Genomic DNA, 18274 nt, shown 5'->3' on the forward strand with positions numbered 1-18274 from the left:
CGGTGAAAAGGTGCGGCTCCGGGCGGCGCAGTCGGAAGTCCTGAGTCGCAGAACACAGCCCTCGTCCCTTCTCTGGTTTCCTCGAATCGGAGACTTTCGCTCCGGACTCACCTCCCCGGGGTCGGAGCCCTCGGCCCGCGCAGCCCCAGGCCGGCCGGCGGGAGGCTCTGGGGGCCCGGGCGTGAGTCCCGGGGAGCCACCCGCACCCTCCGCGCCGGGCCGGCGGGACTCACCCGGACAGAGCCGTCCCGGGACCCCGGCCCGCGTAGCCCCTCGGAAGACCCGGACAAGGCCGGCCGTGTCACGGCCCAGCGCCCGGACCGGGGCCGGGGCGGAGGCGGCGGGGGACCCGCACACGTCGGGGGCTCCGCTCCGCCGCCCCGGAGCCCCCAGGAAGGCGCGAGACGCGCGTTTCTACCCCGGGGGGCAGCGGCGGCCCTTCCCGAGCGGGCGCTGCGTCAGGCAGGGACACCGCGACCTCAGCGCCACCGCGACGCGGGGGGCGCCGCCGCGGACCCCCCCCGGGAGACGCGCGGCTCGGACGCTCTTCCTCTCCGGCTCGGTCCGGCTGCGCTTCTACGACTCGCTGCCGTCGTTCCGCGGCGGCGCGGGTGCCCCGTGCCCGGACCCCGTCGGGGGCGCTGCCTTCCCGCCGCTCGCGGGAGACACAGAAAGGGCCGCTCCCCAGCATCTTCTTTGCGGAACGGCCGGAGCCGACGGAACGGGCCGGCCCGGCGCGGGCGTTTCCAGAGTCCGAGCTCGGACGGAGACCAGCGGCGAGCGGTCGCGGCCTGCACCGTGCGCGCCGGCCGGTCTCGGGTGCGCGCCGGAGGGTCTCGGGTGCGCGGCGGCCGGTCTCGGGTGCGCGGCGGCCGGTCTCGGGCGCGCGCCGGAGGGTCTCGGGTGCGCGGCGGCCGGTCTCGGGCGCGCGCCGGCCGGTCTCGGGCGCGCGCTGGAGGGTCTCGGGTGCGCGCCGACCGCTCGGCTGGCGAGCGCGTGAGAGGCCGGAAGGTTCACGTTCAAACTGGGACAACTGGAGGCCCACAGTCTCCTGAGGTCCAAGACATGACACGTGATTTTATGGGAGGAAAAATATATGGTAAATTAGGCTGGAAATATTTTCTACTTCTGTGAGGTTCCCCCCCCCCCCCCCAGGATAATTTGAGACAAAACCAGGTATACTATTTTCAGCTACTGGGTCGTGAAACATAAAACGACAGTTTGATGGGTCAGTATAATATTTTAAGAATAATGACAGAGGGCACTGTCATCACTGGCTCGGCCGCGGAGCGTGCAACGTGACGTCACGGTCGTGAATTCGAGCCCCATGTTGGGTGTACAAATTCCTTAAAAATAAACAAATATGGAATAAAATATAGTGCAAACTTTAAGAATAATGATCAGCTAAAGCAAAGAGAAGAGCTATTTATAGAATACTTTTTTTGTGAGTCATTCTTAGCCTTTCCTCCCCCAGTCAAATACCCTTATTTCCACCATCTGCCTTTATATCCTACATTTAAAACATTAATGCATTTTGAATTGATTTCCCTATAAAATGTGACATAGGGAATCTAATTTTTTTTTCAAATGATCAGTCATTCAGTCCAATTACTATTTCTCTGATTATTGAGATTATGATATACTAAATTCTTACAAACACTTGTGTGTTTCGAAAGTTTTTTGTTTTTTTTTTTTTTTTTTGCTCTGATCATTAATGGTCTATTCATTCCTTGACCAGAAAAATACAATTTTAATTGTTAGATTGTAAATTGATCTGTTTAGTGTCTGGTAAAGGGGGGAGGGGGGGTGGGTTTCCCACCTCCAAAACTGAATGTTTTTGTACAAGAAACAAGTTACCATGTGTATTCCAATAAATGTGTTGTCCTAGGTAAATCTTAGAATAATTTTTTCAAGGTTAAGAAAAACCATAATTCTATAGATTCAAATGCATTAACTATTACATTTTTAGATTTTATGAATTAGTTCTATTAAATTGTATTAAATATATATAAAAATTAATGTCTTCCCACCCAGAAGGATATTTTATCACTTTACTTACTCAGAAATTTGTGTCTCTAAGTTTTGTTAGTGACTGTTATTAGTTATTCGTGACTTCACAGAGACTCTGTGCATTCTCTTTAAGTTTATTGCTGGTATCTTTATTTTTTTACTAAAAATATAGAGATGATTTTTTTAAACTTTCCTTGTTACTGCTGCTGTGTCAGAAAGATACTGATTTCTGTATGTTGGATCGCTAACCAGCCACTCCATTTGATTTTGTTATTAACTAAAGCAGTTTTAAGAAGTTGATTTCCTTGGGCTCCTCAGATAGACGATCAAACTGTCTGTAAAGACAGATGATACTGCTTCCTGGTTTTCAGTATGCAGCTTCATGTTTTTCTCATCTTATTTCATTGTCTAAAATTTCAAATCACTGATGAAAGGTACTAGTGATTGCAGGGTTTTTTTGTATTCTTGATTTTAAGGGGAGTGCCCATATTTTTAAATTGCTAAATATACTTTCATTGGTGTTTTACAGTAGGTTCTACAATAGGTTCTTGTAATAGATTACAAGAAAATTGCATTTTTAAAAATTTTTATTTTAAGATTTTATTAATTTATTTGACAGACAGAGATCACAAGTAGGCAGAGAAGCCCACAGAGGGAAGGAGGAAGCAGGCTCCCTGCTAAGCAGATAGCCCTATGTGGACCCAGGACCCTGGGATCATGACCCTGGGATCCCAGGACCCTGAGATCATGACCCAAGCCGAAGGCAGAGGCTTAACCCACTGAGCCATCCAGGTGCCCCAGAAAATTGCATTATATTCCTAGTTCTAGAAGCTTTTTAAAAATTCGGAAGTGAATATTATCAAATACCTTTTTTTTTCAAATACCTTTTTTATATTTATCAAGAAAGCCTATAGTCTTTTCCTCTTCACCTAGTTATACATTCAAGAATTATAAAATGGTTTCATTTATGTTAAATTATTTTTACATTCCAGCAATAAGATATACTTTAGACTGGGGGGATTATTACTAGAATAGACTACTAGACAATATACATTAATATTTATTAAAGTTTTTGTGAGTCTTATATAGTTGACATAGTGGCATTTGTTCCCTAAAAATTTCATGATAATGACTTGTAAAATTATCTGACCACAACAAAATTCTTGAAGACAGATTTTTGATAACTTCTGAAATTTCAAGATCCTTTTCCTGGTTTCCTGTTTATCAAATCCTCTTCAGTTGTTTGCATCTTTCTAGCAAAACATCAATGTTTTCAAGTTGATAGCATGAAACCATGTTTCTATCAATTTCTTTTTGGTATTTCTGAATAGTTTTGCCTTTTGTTTTTAAGTACTGTTTTTTGGTAATTGATTCATTAAAGCTATGTGACATTCTGAACTGTACAATCTAACAATATAAAATGACCTCCTGTGCTCTATTCATTCTCTTTGTGCTGTATGTAAGTCAGCATTCTGTCAGAAGAACAGAGCCACTCTTAGTATTATGAGAATAAGAGAATAAGGGACTTATCCCAGGAATTAGAGCTTCCAGGTGTGGGAGGAGCTCAGTGAATGAAGGTCTAGAAAGGGAAAGGGAGGATCAGAGAAGCCATTCACCAGCTCACTGAAGACCCAGAGCTAGTGGACATAAGGGACCTTGCAGGTCTAGCCCCCACAGGTGGGACCACACAGGGCAGCGCCCATGGTAAAATCTAGGGAAACTTTTGCCTCAAGGGAGATACTGCCTCAGAGTAACTGTCACCTGTGTGGGACCCACAGGTGCCTGGTGGTGGCCTGGGCACATGGTTGATTAGAAGGGCCAGCAATCAGGAGGATGAGTTGGACCCAGAGTGGGGGAAAGTAAAGATAGCTAGGGTCTACCAGTTGTCTGTGCATTTGTCTGTCACTACAGGTGGCCATGACATCCTTCTATGATTAGTGACTTCTGCTGCTAAGGTTGAGCATTCCGGACTTCCAAGTTTTGTGCATTTCTCCTTTCAACTCTAAACAGAACCATACAGAAAAGGGGGTTCTGGGAAATGTAGTTTCATTAGTCTTCACCTGATTTATATACTACAAACCAATATACATTGAATTATTGTTTGGCATTTATAGCTTATAATTGCTGTTTTCATTTTGATATATTTTCTCAGTATGCTCTGTAGCATACTTTGATACTTGTTTAAATAGATTTTTTTCCTGATTTTAAAATAAAAAGTTATCTAGATAATCACTCTAAGAATATTGCGAGAATGTATAACCAATATTAACATGGGAAAAATAAAATAATGGAAATATTTGATTGATTAATTCATAAGTCATAAAAAGAGAAAAAAGGGACATAAAGCAGAGGGATGGAATAAAAGGCAAACAGTGAGATGGTAGATACAAACACAACTCTATCAGTCGTTACATTAAACATAAATAGCCTAGATATTCCACGAAAAAAGATGAATACTGTGACTCATAGCTTTTAAAATCCAACTATACACCATTTACAGAAAACAGACTTTAAGCACCAAGACACAGGTAGGTTGAAAGTAAAAGGATGGAAAGTGATATGCTTGGTAACCAGACCAAAAGAAGTTGATATAGGTACACTGATGCTAAACCAAGTCAACTTTAAGGCCAGCTTGTTACCAGAGATAAACATCTGAGCATGAGAAAGGGGCCAATCCACTAAGAAGATATCACAAATCTTAATCTGTGCATCTAATAACAGAGCTTTAAAATACATGTGAAGCAAAATTGACAAGACATAGAGGATAGATGAACTCACAATCATAATGGTAGGTTTTTGTTTTTTTTATTTGACAGAGAGAGAGAGAGAGCACAAGCAGGGGGAGCAGCAGAGGGAGAGGGAGAAGCAGGCTCTCTTCTGACCAGGGAGCCTGATGTGGGGCTCAATCCCAGGACCCTGGGATCATGCCCTGAGCCGAAAGCAGATGCTTAACTGACCGAGCCACCCAGGTGCCCCCAAAATGGCAGATTTTAACATATTTCAAATGTGTTACAGAATTATTAAAAAGCAAGGAAGTTGAATAATGCAATTAGCAAAAGACTTAATTGACATATATAGAGCACTGCCCTCTAAACCCACAATATGCACATTGTTTGGAATCACACATGAAGCATTTACCAAAACTGATCATGGCTGGGCAATAAAGCCAGCCTCCAAAAACTCTTCACAGTTAAAATAATAAAGAATATTCTTCCCACAGTGGAAGTAAAGTCGGGGGAGGGGACTAGAAAATCCCCCAACTGTTTAAAAACTAAACTGCACAATTCTAAATAACCCATGGGTGAAAGAGGAAATCAGAAAAGACAATGGAGAATATCTGGAAGTAGGTGATAATGAAACTATGACCAAGTAAAACCTGTGCTGGAGGGGCGCCTGGGTGGCTCAGAGGGTTAAGCCTCTGCCTTCAGCTCAGGTCTTGACCTCAGGGTCCTGAGATCAAATCGTGCATCGGGCTCTCTGCTCAGCAGGGAGCCTGCTTCCCCCTTTCTCTCTGCTTGCCTCTCTGCCTACTTGTAATCTCTCTCTCTCTCTCTCTGTCCAATAAATAAATAAATAAAATCCTTAAAAAACAAAACAAAACAAAACAAAAAAAACCCTGTGCTGGAAAGCTAAAACTGAGTGTAAGAGAAAAACTCATAGCTTGAAATTATTACAAAGAAGATGGGCTGAAAGTCAGTCTCTCAAGAAACTAGAAAAAGAATAGCAAATCTAAAGTGTGGAAGAAAGAATGAATAAAAACAAGGGCAGTGGTCCACGAAATAGGAAACAAATTTACAATAGAGAAAAGTCAAAAAGCTCCTTCTTTGAAGACCTTAATAAAATTGATCAAGAAAAAGGAAAAAGACTATCCCCAAATCAATAATACAGTATATGTTAACTAACTTGAATTTAAATCAAACCAAGAAATTTAATTAAAAAAAGGAGAAAGAAAGAAATATGTATAACCAATATTAGAAAAGGAAAAAGGGAAATAACTATACACTGCGTAGCCACCCATTTCACACACTCTTGCAAAGATTGAAAAAGAAGGGATGACTCCCCAATCAGATTTGAGGCCAATGAAACATTATACCAAAACCCATCAAGGACATCACAGAAAGGAAAATGGTAGGCTAGTCTTTCTTTTGAAGGCAGATGCAAAAATCCTAGATAAAACATAAGTGAAATTCAACAACATATAAAAATAATAATACATTAGGTCAAATTTGGGTTTATTACAATGTAAGACTGATTTAACACTTCAAAGTCTATGTAATTTACCACATTAACATCAAGAATATAAGAACCATATGATCTAGATAGATCCAGAAAAATAAAACATTTTATGAGATTTAATGCATTTAAAAAAAAAAAAAAACAACAACCGAAACTCTTGAAAACATGGGGTAAAATGGTCCATCTTCAATCTAATACAAAACGTAAACAAAAACTTTAAACTTCCTAATGATGGACTATTGAAGCTGTCCTCATAGATCAGGAATGAGTCAATGATGCCACACAATTCGCCATTATATTGTAGGTCCTATGTGTGTGTGATAAGCCCAGGGGGAAAAAAGGCAGAAGAATTATAAAGAAAGAAATAAAACTCATTATTTGCCGAAGACATGATTGTATACCTGGACAAGCCAAAGAGATTTACATAAAGTATTTACATTAGTAAATTTAGAGAGGTTACTGAATATAAAACCAAAACACCCCAAAAATCAATTGTATTTCTCAGTGCAGTAATTAACAAGGAGAACATGAAATTTCAAAAATGCCTCATTTACAATAGTATGAAAATCAAATACCTAGAAATAGATACATTAAAATATGTGCAAGACCTTTAGACGAAAGCTTCAAAGCATCCTTGGGAGAACAAAGTGCTCCGTGCGTGGAGGGCGCGTCATCTCCAGGGACTGCAAAACCAGCATTGTAAGGGCGCCAGTTTTCTCAGATTGATCTGTGGGTTGAACCCAATCCTAAGCAAAATTCCAGCGTCGTGAAGCTTGGCAAGCTGATTCCAAAAATGGAAATGCAAAATGCTAAAATAGCCAAGAGGATCTTGAATTAGAACAAAGTTGGCTTCCTTCTGCTCAGACACTTCCTTCAACTTCTAACCTAAGCACATCAGCTTTTTGTAGGCACAACTTATAAAGAGTACATGCTTGTACTTTGTTTTAAGGAACTTTCTGAAAGTTTTCTTTCTTACTCTGGGGTATTACATCATTTGTATTTTTTTATTCTGGTTGCTATACTTTTCCTTACTTCTCTTATGTTGTTCTTTGTTCCACTTCTTTGTTGTTTCTTCATTTTCATTTTTTAAATTAAATTTAATTTCATTTTTTCACTAGTGTGGAGAGGTGCTTTACAATATTTTCTGGTCTTTGAAAGTTACATATCCTGGTTTTTAATTCTAACAATGATTGTATTGATCATTCTTAACACAGGTTCACGAGCTAGCCTTTTCTGATTCTCAGGGTGAAAGTTTGAATGTCACTTTTTTTTTTTGTAAAAGATTTTATTTATTTATTTGAGAAAGAGAGAGCACAAGCAGGGGAGGAGCCGAGGGAAGGGGTGAAATAGAACCCCCAACCCGCTACTGAGCGTGGAGCCCCCAACAGCTCGGCTCTATCCCAGGACCCCGAGACCATGGCCTAAGCCAAAGTTGGATGCTTAACCCACTGAGCCACGCAGGCGTCCCTACATGTTACGTTTTGATTTGTCATCTATTGCCGCATCTCCCCAAGCGTCCGAGGACACACACATGCACGCACCCTCCCACCGCACCCCCGTGCTTGCCGTACTATCTTCCAACCACTTTTCCACCTTTTAAGTATAATCTGGCATCTTATATCCACTTATTTAATTTCACTGTTTTTTTACATTCGAACTCCTCCCTTTTATGAATAAATGCATTATTGACGTTCCAAGAGTCCTGCACTCCTCCCAGCCACGTGCAGTCTCTTTTCAGGCCCCCACTTTTGCCTCATGTCTTCGCTTGAAGGAGCACATCTTCACCCAACGCACTCCAGTGTTTTGAGCCACCAAAACATGAGTTTTTATTACACTCGGACAAGGTGTTGTGGGGGTTATTTTGGCCACTTCCCTTGGTTAAAAGTTCAAGTGGGATAAAGTAAAAATGACATGAAATAATAGGAAGAAAATGTCTGAAAGCATTACATTTTTTTAAAAAGAGAAACATTTTGGAAGAAAAATAACTGGAGGAAACTTGTCTTTCCAGGTATCCCACAACAACGTGAGAGTACAGTACTCCAACAGACATAGTAGATTGAACGGCATAGCACATCCATCCCAACAATGCAGTATCCTGCGAATCTCGTGTCTAGTAAATTAATAAGCAAAGTAGTGAACAGCAAAAGAGACCCAGGCAGATGTAGAGTGTAGTGAATGAAAAGATGTGGTATTTCAAACGCCTGAGGAAAAGACGATGTACTGGCTTTTCCTAGGGGAAAAGAAAAGATAATGTGACTTTGAAGCAGAGGGTTCCCAGATTTCATAAACATCGATGCAGGCAGCTCTGTGTTTGGTCCCTAAGAGGTGGGTGCGTTAGAGTCACAGCTGACACTTAGTCGCACCTGTTATAGTGTAGGTGCGTGTGCAAGACTGCATGTGTGTCTGTGGCGGTGTGAATGTGTGTGTGAGGGAATGCATGGTGTGTGTGTGTGGAATGAGTGTGTATGAGTGAATGTGTGTGAGTGAATGTGTGGTGTATATGAGTGAATGTGTGTGAGTGAATGTGGTATGTGTGTGTGAATGTGGTGCGTCAGTGTGACTGAGTGAATATGTGTAGTGTTAGTGTGTGTGAGTGAACATGTGGAGGGGATGTGTGTGTGTGAATGTGTGTGAGTGAATGTGTGGTGTATATGAGTGAATGTGAGTGATTATGTGTAGTGTGAGGGTGAATTTGTGTGAGAGTGAATGTGGTGTGTGTGTGTCAGTGAGTGTGAGTGAATGTGTAGGAGTAAATGTGTGTGTGTGAGTGAATGTGGTGGTGAGTGTGACTGAATGTGTGTGAGTGAATGAGTTGTGTGTGTGTGGTGTGAGTGTAAGTGAATGTGTCAGTGAATATGTAGTGTGAGGGTGAATTTGTGTGAGAATGTGGTGTGTGTCAGTGAGTGTGAGTGAATGTGTGAGAGTGGATGTTGTGTGTGTGTACATGTGAATGAATGTGTTTGTGAGGGAGCGTGAGTGAACGTGGTGCGCGTGTATGTGTTGGGGATGCGGGTGTCTGCAGGGGAGGAAGCGGGGCCATTTGAGAAGGTGGTGCTCTAGGAAGCGGGAACAGAAGCGGCGAGGGAAAACCAGACGCTGTGGGGCCCAGGCCCGGCGGGTGGTGATCGGCCTACACATGCAGCCTCCTTGGTCACCTCTAGCTCCACGATGAACGTCCCAATTTCACAGGTAAGAAAAGTGAGGTTCAGGGTTTAAATAACCTTCCCAAGATCCCGATCTTGGGCAGTCTGAGCCCAAAGCCTACTCCTTGCCCCGTGTAGTGTGGCCCCCGCGTGGGCTGTGTGCGTCCCTGCACCCGCGGGCCCCGCCACCCTGCCCCAGGCGTGGCACCGTGTGCGGCTCAGCTGTGTGAGTGGGGGGACGCACACCCCAGGGGACGCCGCTTAAAAGTGAACGTCCCGCGCTCATCCCTTACCCCCACCTCAGTCGTTAGCCCGAGCTGTCCGTTCTCCGGCGCAGTCACGTGTAACAGCGATTCTCTTGAACTTGGATTTTCTGATCCCGTCTGGCTGAATGCCTTGTGGGGTCTGCCGGGCAGCTTTCTCGGGTCACAGACCAGCCTCAAGCCCATGTGTCAGAGCGCCTCGCCGGACACTGGAGACAGCTCTGCCTTTCAGAACGGCTGTATGCGAACAGCACGGAATAACGTCCAGCTTATAATCCGAGACTCGGGGCAGGGGGAGAAACTGTCTACTGTCCTAGAAGAAGTCTGGCCATCTGTTGGTATACGATGTTGGTTGACCTTGCCCCTTCTCTTAATACACTCCAGGGCTTGAACAGGGCAGCTGGGGACAGGAGAGCCCAGGAAGGAGGTTTGCGTGTGGTCCTGGCCCTTTATTCAAACATCTTAGTGTCCCTTCAGGATTCTAACACAAAACTACTGTCGGGCACCCGAGCCTTCATACCAGCTTTCTTCCCTCCGTCAGGACGCAGGAGGGATATACCTCTGGGCTGACCGCTTGAGAGAAAACTACCAGAAAGACAGAGTGAGGCCCTTACAAATCGGAAATTTAATTTGGTGGAAATAGCTGGGCCAAGTAGTTGAATGTACTTGACAGGCTGATCTGGCCTTGGGAGTAAGGGGGCAGGGACATAAGAGGCTGACCCTGAGGACAGAAAGGAATTCCTATCAAAACTCCTCGACCAAGAATACAGTCAGGTCTCCAGCCCAGCTCTGCCGACTAGCTACCAGGAAGGTAAAGACGACTTCCAGGTTAAAACAATACTGCAGTGCCCCTGTATTTCTATCAAGCCCAACCCCTTCCTGGGTCCTACAGGTCTGGCCTGGGTCGCTTGCCAGCCTGTCCAGCCCCTCTGACCCCACTCTACCCAACTGCAGCCACTTTGGCCTCCGGGCCAGGCTTGGAGCCCCAGCCAATTCCTTTGTCTGGAAGGCCCTCTACCCCCGCCATGGCTGACTCCTCACCTGTCCTGCTTTCACCTTAATATCAGCTTCTTGGAGCGACGGTGGTGGATATCCACCCCCCCACACCCATTTCCCCACCAGCTAAAGAAGTGCTGGAGGATGAATGGTGTCCCCCCAAATCCTACATTGAACCCTAATCTTGGAACCTCGGAATGCGACTATATTTGGAAGTAGGACCTTGAAAGAGAGGATTCAGTTAAAATAAGGCCATTGGCGTGGGGCCTAGTCCAACAGCACTGGTGTCCTTATAGGAGATTAGGACACACAAAGACACACATGGCATGTCGCCATAGAGAAAAGACCATGAGGGGCCACAGTGCAGTGCAGGGGGCCCTTGTGCACACCAAGGACAGAGGTCTCAGGAGGAACTGAACCTGCCCACACCTTGATCTTGGACTTCCAGTCTCCGGATCTGGGAGACATGAATGAGGAGAACAAAGGCAAGAAAAATGTAACCAAAACTGAACCATCTTCTGTGTGGTCCACAGATGCACATCTGAGATGTATGGAACATGCTTTGCTAAAGGGTCTCATGACTAATGTTTTACTAGATAATGAAGGGTAACCTTATCTTGACAATAGTTAGGTCCTTCTAAGGTCCTAGAAACCTCACTTTCAACAGACACAAATTCCTTAGAGACTTTGCTATCCCTGACGCTTACTAACATAACAAAGGCACCTTTTTGCACAGAAAATGTCTTGAGAATTCTTTCTTGACCATTCACTCACTGACCCCCACATCATAATTTGGCTCCCAGAGTGGGGCCTACCTTTTTGTTTGGACTCCGAGTTATAGTATAGGTGCAAACTTGGTGAGTGACTCCCAGAGTGACTCCCTCTTCTTCACTCTCACGCCGGGGCTCTTCCAGGAGTGCGGTCTCAGTGGAACACGTTCACGTGGATTGCTTAGGCTGTAGTCCTCTAGCCATTCTACGGGGAGGAGAAAGTCTGGGTTTTGGCTAGAAGCTAGTACCATGGCCAGAATGGTAATGAGACCCAGAAACTTGATGCCCTCTCTTCCTTCCTGTTCTTATACAAAGTTGTCTACCTCGGGGACGGGACAGCCACTTAAGTCATCACGACGGCTGCCAATCTTAAGACTTCCATGTGAGGTTTCCTCCTCATTGGTCTAATGTGATCCTCTTCACATCCCTGGTCTAGTCGCTTCTGGCCATGGGACCTCCGCTGGGAGCCAACCAAAACCAATACGCAATTGAATTAAAACCCAACCGGGGACCTGTTTCCAAGGGAAGTTGGCTGTGAAAGATGTCATGTGTTGGAATGTTGCTTAGACCATGATGGACTTCTATCCTCACTGCTTTCCGTCAATGTTCTCTGCTAACTACTTACAGCATTGTGTAATTCCTCCTTGTAAAACTTTTCTAGTGTTTTCCATGGGTTAAAAACAGCAGGTTCTTCTTGGCACGGCACATTAGTTAGGTCCATTCACTGGCACCCATTTGTAGCCCAGGACACAATGAGGGAAATGGAGGGATGCCAGCATCCCTCCTATAGTGCAAAACTGCATTCGTAGCAATTTTGTTGGAGGGATGCCTCCAGTTGCTTTGACTCTAGAAACCTCAAACACATCCTGCATGGGACTCCACCATTTCTTGGTAATGGACCTTCTCTACTTTTCTAGGAACATGGGTTCTTCTTTAGTCCCCAAGGATTTTCTCTTGGTATGCCTTTTAACCCTCTAGAGTCAATTCAGACGGCAAGAGTTAAGAAAGACAAGCCTGTTCATCATCGCCTTCTCCTTTTCCTACCCCCCCCTTCTCCTCCTCACCAGCACCACTTTTTCTCCTCCTCTTCCTCCTCCTCCCCTTCCCACTCCTCCTCCTTCTCTTTCCTCTTCTTCTTCCTCTTCCCCTTCCTCCTCTTCTTCTTCCTGAGGAAAAATGGCCCATTAATGGGACATTAAACTTGAATATGATGCACCAGTTAGATCTCTCCTGCAGGAAACAGGGCAAGTGGACAGAGGTACACTATGTCCAAGCCTTCATGGTCCTAAAACTGGGATCCCAACCTCAGGGGCTCTTGCAGAATGTGTTTGGCCACTAGTCAGGCTAATAAGCCCCCTCCTGATGTATTGGATGATGAATGCCCATTCCTCCTAATAAACCTCGGCTACTGGAGGAGTCACAAGCCTTCCACTAAAGGAGACATTGATGCTGTCACTAGCCCTCTTCCTTACAAGCCTCAAGACCCCTCTGCTCCAGGTCCAGCTGGACACACCAGGAACAGAATTCCCCATCTCCTGGCAGTTCCCCCTAAATCAGCGTTGCATCCCTTAGGGAGGCTGCTAATGGAGAAATGGGCATTATCGGAGTCCATGTCCTGTCCTCCATGGCACACTTGGCTCAGATAAAATAACTATTAGGTCAGTGTTCTGGGAAACTTTTTCAGTTTTTCAAGGGTTTTGAACAAGTAGTCACTGTGTTTGATTTGACCTGACAAGATATACATAAATATATCTTGTGTATATACACATACACACATATATATGCATATAGGGATGATGTTATATATATGATATATGATAAACACACATATGTGACGTGTGTCTGTCTATCTATCAGATTGAATCTTTGTTGAGGAAAAGAACCATGTCTGGACAGGAGCTGCAGAGTTTGCTGACCAACTGGCCACGAGCGATGGGAATGTTATCTGAGGGGCACTGCTGTCCCCGTGACTGAGCCACACTGGAAATGTCAGGAAAACGGAGGGAGAAAGAGAGATGCGATCCCACGACCCCTTCCCTGATAGAAGGAATGAAAAAGGATTCTCCAAATCTGTAAATTTGAACAAAATCCGGAAAGTCCCCCAAATTGCTGCTGACAATCCGGCTGTTGCAGGCTTCACAGAAGCTCTCTGTAAATATACACACCAGGACCCGAAGACACCGGCGGGAATAGCTACTTTAAACACAGTCTATGTGAGCTGGTCGACGCCTGACATCTGCTGAGATGCAGTTTTTCTGGTCCTTCCATCCTGTCCCACTCCACTCCTTGGGCGAGATTCCATATATAAACCAGGGGGCTGTTCTGCTCCTATAAGGAAGAGTATGGCTTGTCCTCTTTAACACCTGGAGACCAGACCCTTACCCTGACGTCCCTTCTAATATCCGGAAGGTAGTAAACCCACAGGTCTGGGATTGCCCTGTCCCAGGATGGACTCTTAAAGCCCAACCCGTGAAAGTGGCCTTAAAAGACCCAGCCGCTATGCCTCATAGGAGACAGTTTCCCTTAAAGCCAGAGGCAAAATGAAAGCTGGGTTACACCACTTCTTGACACGTTTCTCAAACCTGGTATTTTAAGGCCTTGTCAATCTCCTTGCAACCCTTCAGTTTTACCAGTAAAGAAGCCAGGCGGGGACTCTCGAACGGCCTAAGATCGAAGAGCTCTACATGGGATGCGGGTCCCTTTTCATCCCATGGCACCGAGTCCGTATACTCTTCTCTCCCAGGTCCCTGGGGATCCCCACTGGTTTACAGTACTTGATTTATTTGTTTAATTTGAATTCAATTAGCCAACATGTAGTCCTCATCAGTTTTGATGGAGTGTTCAATGATTCATCTGTTGCATGTAACACTGCTTGATTTAAAAGATGCCTGCCCCTTCATCCCGCTAAGTGAGGAGGCACAGCCACTACTCGCTTTTGAATGGGCCTCACCTTTAAGCCCACAGGCTGCTCAATTAACCTGAACGGTCTTGCCCAGGGATTTAGACTGTCCTCACTTGGGGCTGCCCTCAGTAAAGACTTCCGAGAGGGATCCTTGCCTCACGGGACTATAATTCAAAATGTAGATGATATTTTATTTCATTTTACTTTATTTTATATTTTATTTATTTATTTTTAAAGATTTATTTTATTTATTTGACAGAGAAAGAGAGAGAGAGAGAGACAGGGAGAGAGGGAACACAAGCACGGGGAGTGGGAGAGGGAGAAGCAAGCTTCCCTTCAAGCAGGGAGCCTGATGCGGGGCTCGATCCCAGGACTCTGGGATCATGACCCAAGCTGAAGGCTGACGCTTAAGGATTGAGCCCCCCAGGTGTCCCATGTGGTTGACATTTTAATCCATAGTCCCACAAAGGAAATGTCGGATAGCAATTCCATAACCTCACTTAATTTCTTGGCAGACAGAGGGCATCACGCCTCCCCTAAAAAGGTATAAATATCTACACAGAAAGTACAATATTTGGGATATGAACTAAGGCCAGGTCATAGAACTCCACCTACTGTTAGAAAAAAGATTGTGTTAGATCTTGGGTCCCCAACTACAAAGAACTCCACACTTTCCCAACATGGCAGGCTTCTGCCACCTGTGGATTCCTGGATTTGGGCTCTTAGCCAAGCGATAAGATGATTCAGTTAAAGGTCCCAGTGAAGAGACTTTGCTCTGGACTAAAGTCCAGCAGACAGTCTTCAAAGCGTCCCATCAAAGCTTTTATCAGCCCCAGCTTTGGCTCTACTGAACTTAGGAAAAGCTTTTGCTTTACATGTAGCAGAAAAAAAGGGTCACGTTTCGGGAGTTCAGACCCCAAAAATTAGGACATGAAATGGGACTGGTGGGCTATTTTTCACTTGACAACGTAGTTCACGTGTGGCTGGCTTGTCTTCGAGGGGTGGCTGGCCCCGCCCGCCTGGGAGAGGACGCCCCAGAACTTCCGCGGGACAGTACCAGCCTATGATGACTACACATCAGGTCCAAAGTGCTTTAGAAACTAAAGGCCACTGACGGATGATGAGGGGAAACTTACTAAATACCAGGCCTGGCTTTTAGACATACCGGAAGACTTCCTCGAGACCTGCCAGACCTGAAACCCAGTTGCCCTGAGGTCCAGCCCTGACCATTGTTCTTCTGTAAAACATAACTGCTCAGACGTTGTTGATCTCATGTATTCTAGCAGATCAGTCTTGGAAGATCCTCCTACGGGTGATGCACATGACGAAGGGTTTATGGAGGGCAGCAATTTCATGGTGAAGGGTGTGCCACGGTCTGTCTAACCCAGACTATTGAGGTCACAGCCCTCCCAGCACATATGTCTACCCAGAAAGTGCAGCTAATCGCACTCCTTTGTGCTTTACAGTTGGCAAAAGACCTCAGGGTTACTATCTATACTAACTCTAAATATGCTTTCCTAGTCTTACATGCACAGGGCAATTTGGAAAGAGAGAGGCTTATTAACAAGCCATAACTTTCCCATTAAATATGGGCCTGAACTAACAGCCCTTTTACAGACTGTACCCAAACCTAAGACAGAGGCTGTAATTCACCTCAGGGGACGTCAGAAGGACCTGTCGAGGGACTCTGGAGGCAATCACCTGCAGACGGTGCAAGTCCCGAGTCCTACACCAGTCCAGACACCAGTAACAGATATAGCCCCAGTCTACTCGGACCAAGAAATCTGAGCCCCAGAATGGGGATTTTCAAAAAAATGCACAAGACTGGTTTAAAAACGATAGAGGAAAAGACTTTATACCCAAAGGCAACCAATGGAAACCAATGCATGGTATACATCAGGCTACTCGTTTGGGTGAAAAGGCCATGCAGCAGATGATTAAGAATACCTCTGATGGGATTCACGTAACCACTAGGAACCCTGTGCGGTTTGCACATAGGTAAATCCCAGAGGGCTCAACCCTGCCCCTTAAAACCAGTCCAAAGTCAGGGGACGTATCTTGGGGAGGACTGGCAACTAGATTTTACCATCTTGTAAAGGATATAAATACTCACTGGTCTATGCAGACACCTTTTCTGGATGGATAGAAGCGATCCCTTGTGAAACAGAAAAGGCCACTGAAGTGACAGAATGTTTATTAAGGGAAAGCACCCCTAGATCTGAACTGCCTTGGTCTGTACAAAGGGACAATGGACCATCCTTTATTGCACAAATAACTGAGCAAATTAGCCCAGGACTTAAAATTTAACTGCTGTTTGCATTCGGCCCGGCATCCGACATGTTCTGGGAGGGCGAAAGAGGACACCCACACCTGAAAATGACATCTTGCCAAAGTAAGCATTTCCATTCAAGAAAATTGGGTTACTCATTTACTGGTAGGACTTCCCAGAACGAGAATTGCCCCAGAGCAACCAGCAGGGGGAAGGCCCTTTGAATTACTGTCTGGATGCCTGTTCTCACCGTAGGTCTGTCCAGAGATGGGGCCTACAGCACTCTGTTGAATTACTCACTCGAGGGTGGGTTAATCCATGAATCTCGACACCAATACTCAGACCATATCCTCCCTAAACCTGATCTGATAGTAACTGACACGCATCTCAGACAGACCCAAGAGATGGGATTTACTTAGAGAATAGGAATTCTAGGAGAGGGCGACTTGACTCCAAAACGGAAGAGTCCCTACTAGCCGGATCATGTATCATCGCCATACAATGAGAAAGTCATTCCTCATGGATTCTTTTACCAAGAATTCAACCTGTATCTTCCTCACAGGACCCCAGGGTGCCAACTTACATGCTTTCTTACTCCCGTGAACCTGTGGAAGACCTCAGACTTCTCTTCAAATGACACCGAACATTGTACCTCTCTTTCTCATTCTCTTTTCCCCAATTTGTACTGATAATTCCTTCTTAACATGGGCACAGCGTTTTGCTGAACATCAAAATCAAACAGCTTGCCGGATACATAGGATTCTGCCTGTTTTGGGCACATCTGGTCTGCCTTGGTGGGTCTCCCCATCACGGGCTTTCCTTGTATACCCGTGTCTCAGTTACGACCTGTGACACAAGTATGATGATATTTCCTGATAGATCTATCACAAAACAAAATGTTGCCCTCTGGCCTGTGATCAGGACCACCTGGAATCTCCCCGGCCATCATCCACAAATAAATACATACCAGAGAATGTCTAAATGACAAACTCCAACTTATCGGTATATGCAGGATGGAATATATCAGATCTGGAACAAATATATATGGCTCACCCCCACAACTGGGCGGCTGAGTCTGAAAACGATTCTCTGCTGGGAAAAGAGAAACCATAATGATGATACCTGGGCGAAGGGCCCAGGGCAGTTAAGATGGCCACCATCCGAAATACATTCACTGATCATTGTTCTTCAGGCCACTGATTGGTTTGCTACTGATTAGACAAGCAGGCCCAGAATTAGGCAGCGGGCTCCTAATGGGACCCAGTGGGTACATGGCTGTAACCTAAGGCCATGGCTTCCCCTAGGCTGGCTAGGTCATTGCACTCTGGGTTTTATTTGGATGAACCAATGCACTTTGGTTTATTTGGATGAACCAATGCACTTTGCACTAACCCAGCCAACCTTCCAAATTCAAAAGAACTGTGGACACACTTCACGTTTCACTGGTGTGGACACCTACCTTTGTTCCCTCTTTATGACTGGGGGATGTCACTTGGTACATGGAAGCCCTTGATAAGTACACGGTCAAAGTCCTAAATGACTCCCAGGCAGCACTGTGGGTTAGATACTGAAGTAACACAGATGCCTGAAGCAATCCTACAAAATAGAGTGGATTCAATGTACTGACAGCAGCCCAAGGAGGTGGGCGCCCCAGGATTAGAATGGGATGTTGTGAATATATCTCA

The 18274-nt window shown here is 45.3% G+C and overlaps 1 protein-coding gene across 8 annotated transcripts in view; it reads right to left on the reverse strand.

Moving 5' to 3' along the window:
• Window positions 1-8047: 8047 nt before the first annotated feature.
• Window positions 8048-18274, reverse strand: part of SRD5A1 (steroid 5 alpha-reductase 1) — a 59752-nt gene continuing 49525 nt past the window's right edge. For 5 of the 8 annotated variants that reach the window (XR_004284314.1, XR_004284310.1, XR_004284312.1 and 2 more), the window contains 3 exons: window positions 11464-11623; window positions 9683-10237; window positions 8048-8476 (listed from right to left, as the gene is read on the reverse strand). The gene's annotated coding sequence lies outside the window, so the exon portion shown is untranslated. The remainder of the gene's footprint in view (window positions 8477-9682; window positions 10238-11463; window positions 11624-18274) is intronic. The other 3 variants (XR_004284313.1, XR_004284311.1, XR_004284315.1) reach the window with 3 other exon arrangements.

This window comes from Mustela erminea, chromosome 3 (assembly GCF_009829155.1).
Source record: "Mustela erminea isolate mMusErm1 chromosome 3, mMusErm1.Pri, whole genome shotgun sequence".
Lineage (NCBI taxonomy): Eukaryota > Metazoa > Chordata > Mammalia > Carnivora > Mustelidae > Mustela > Mustela erminea.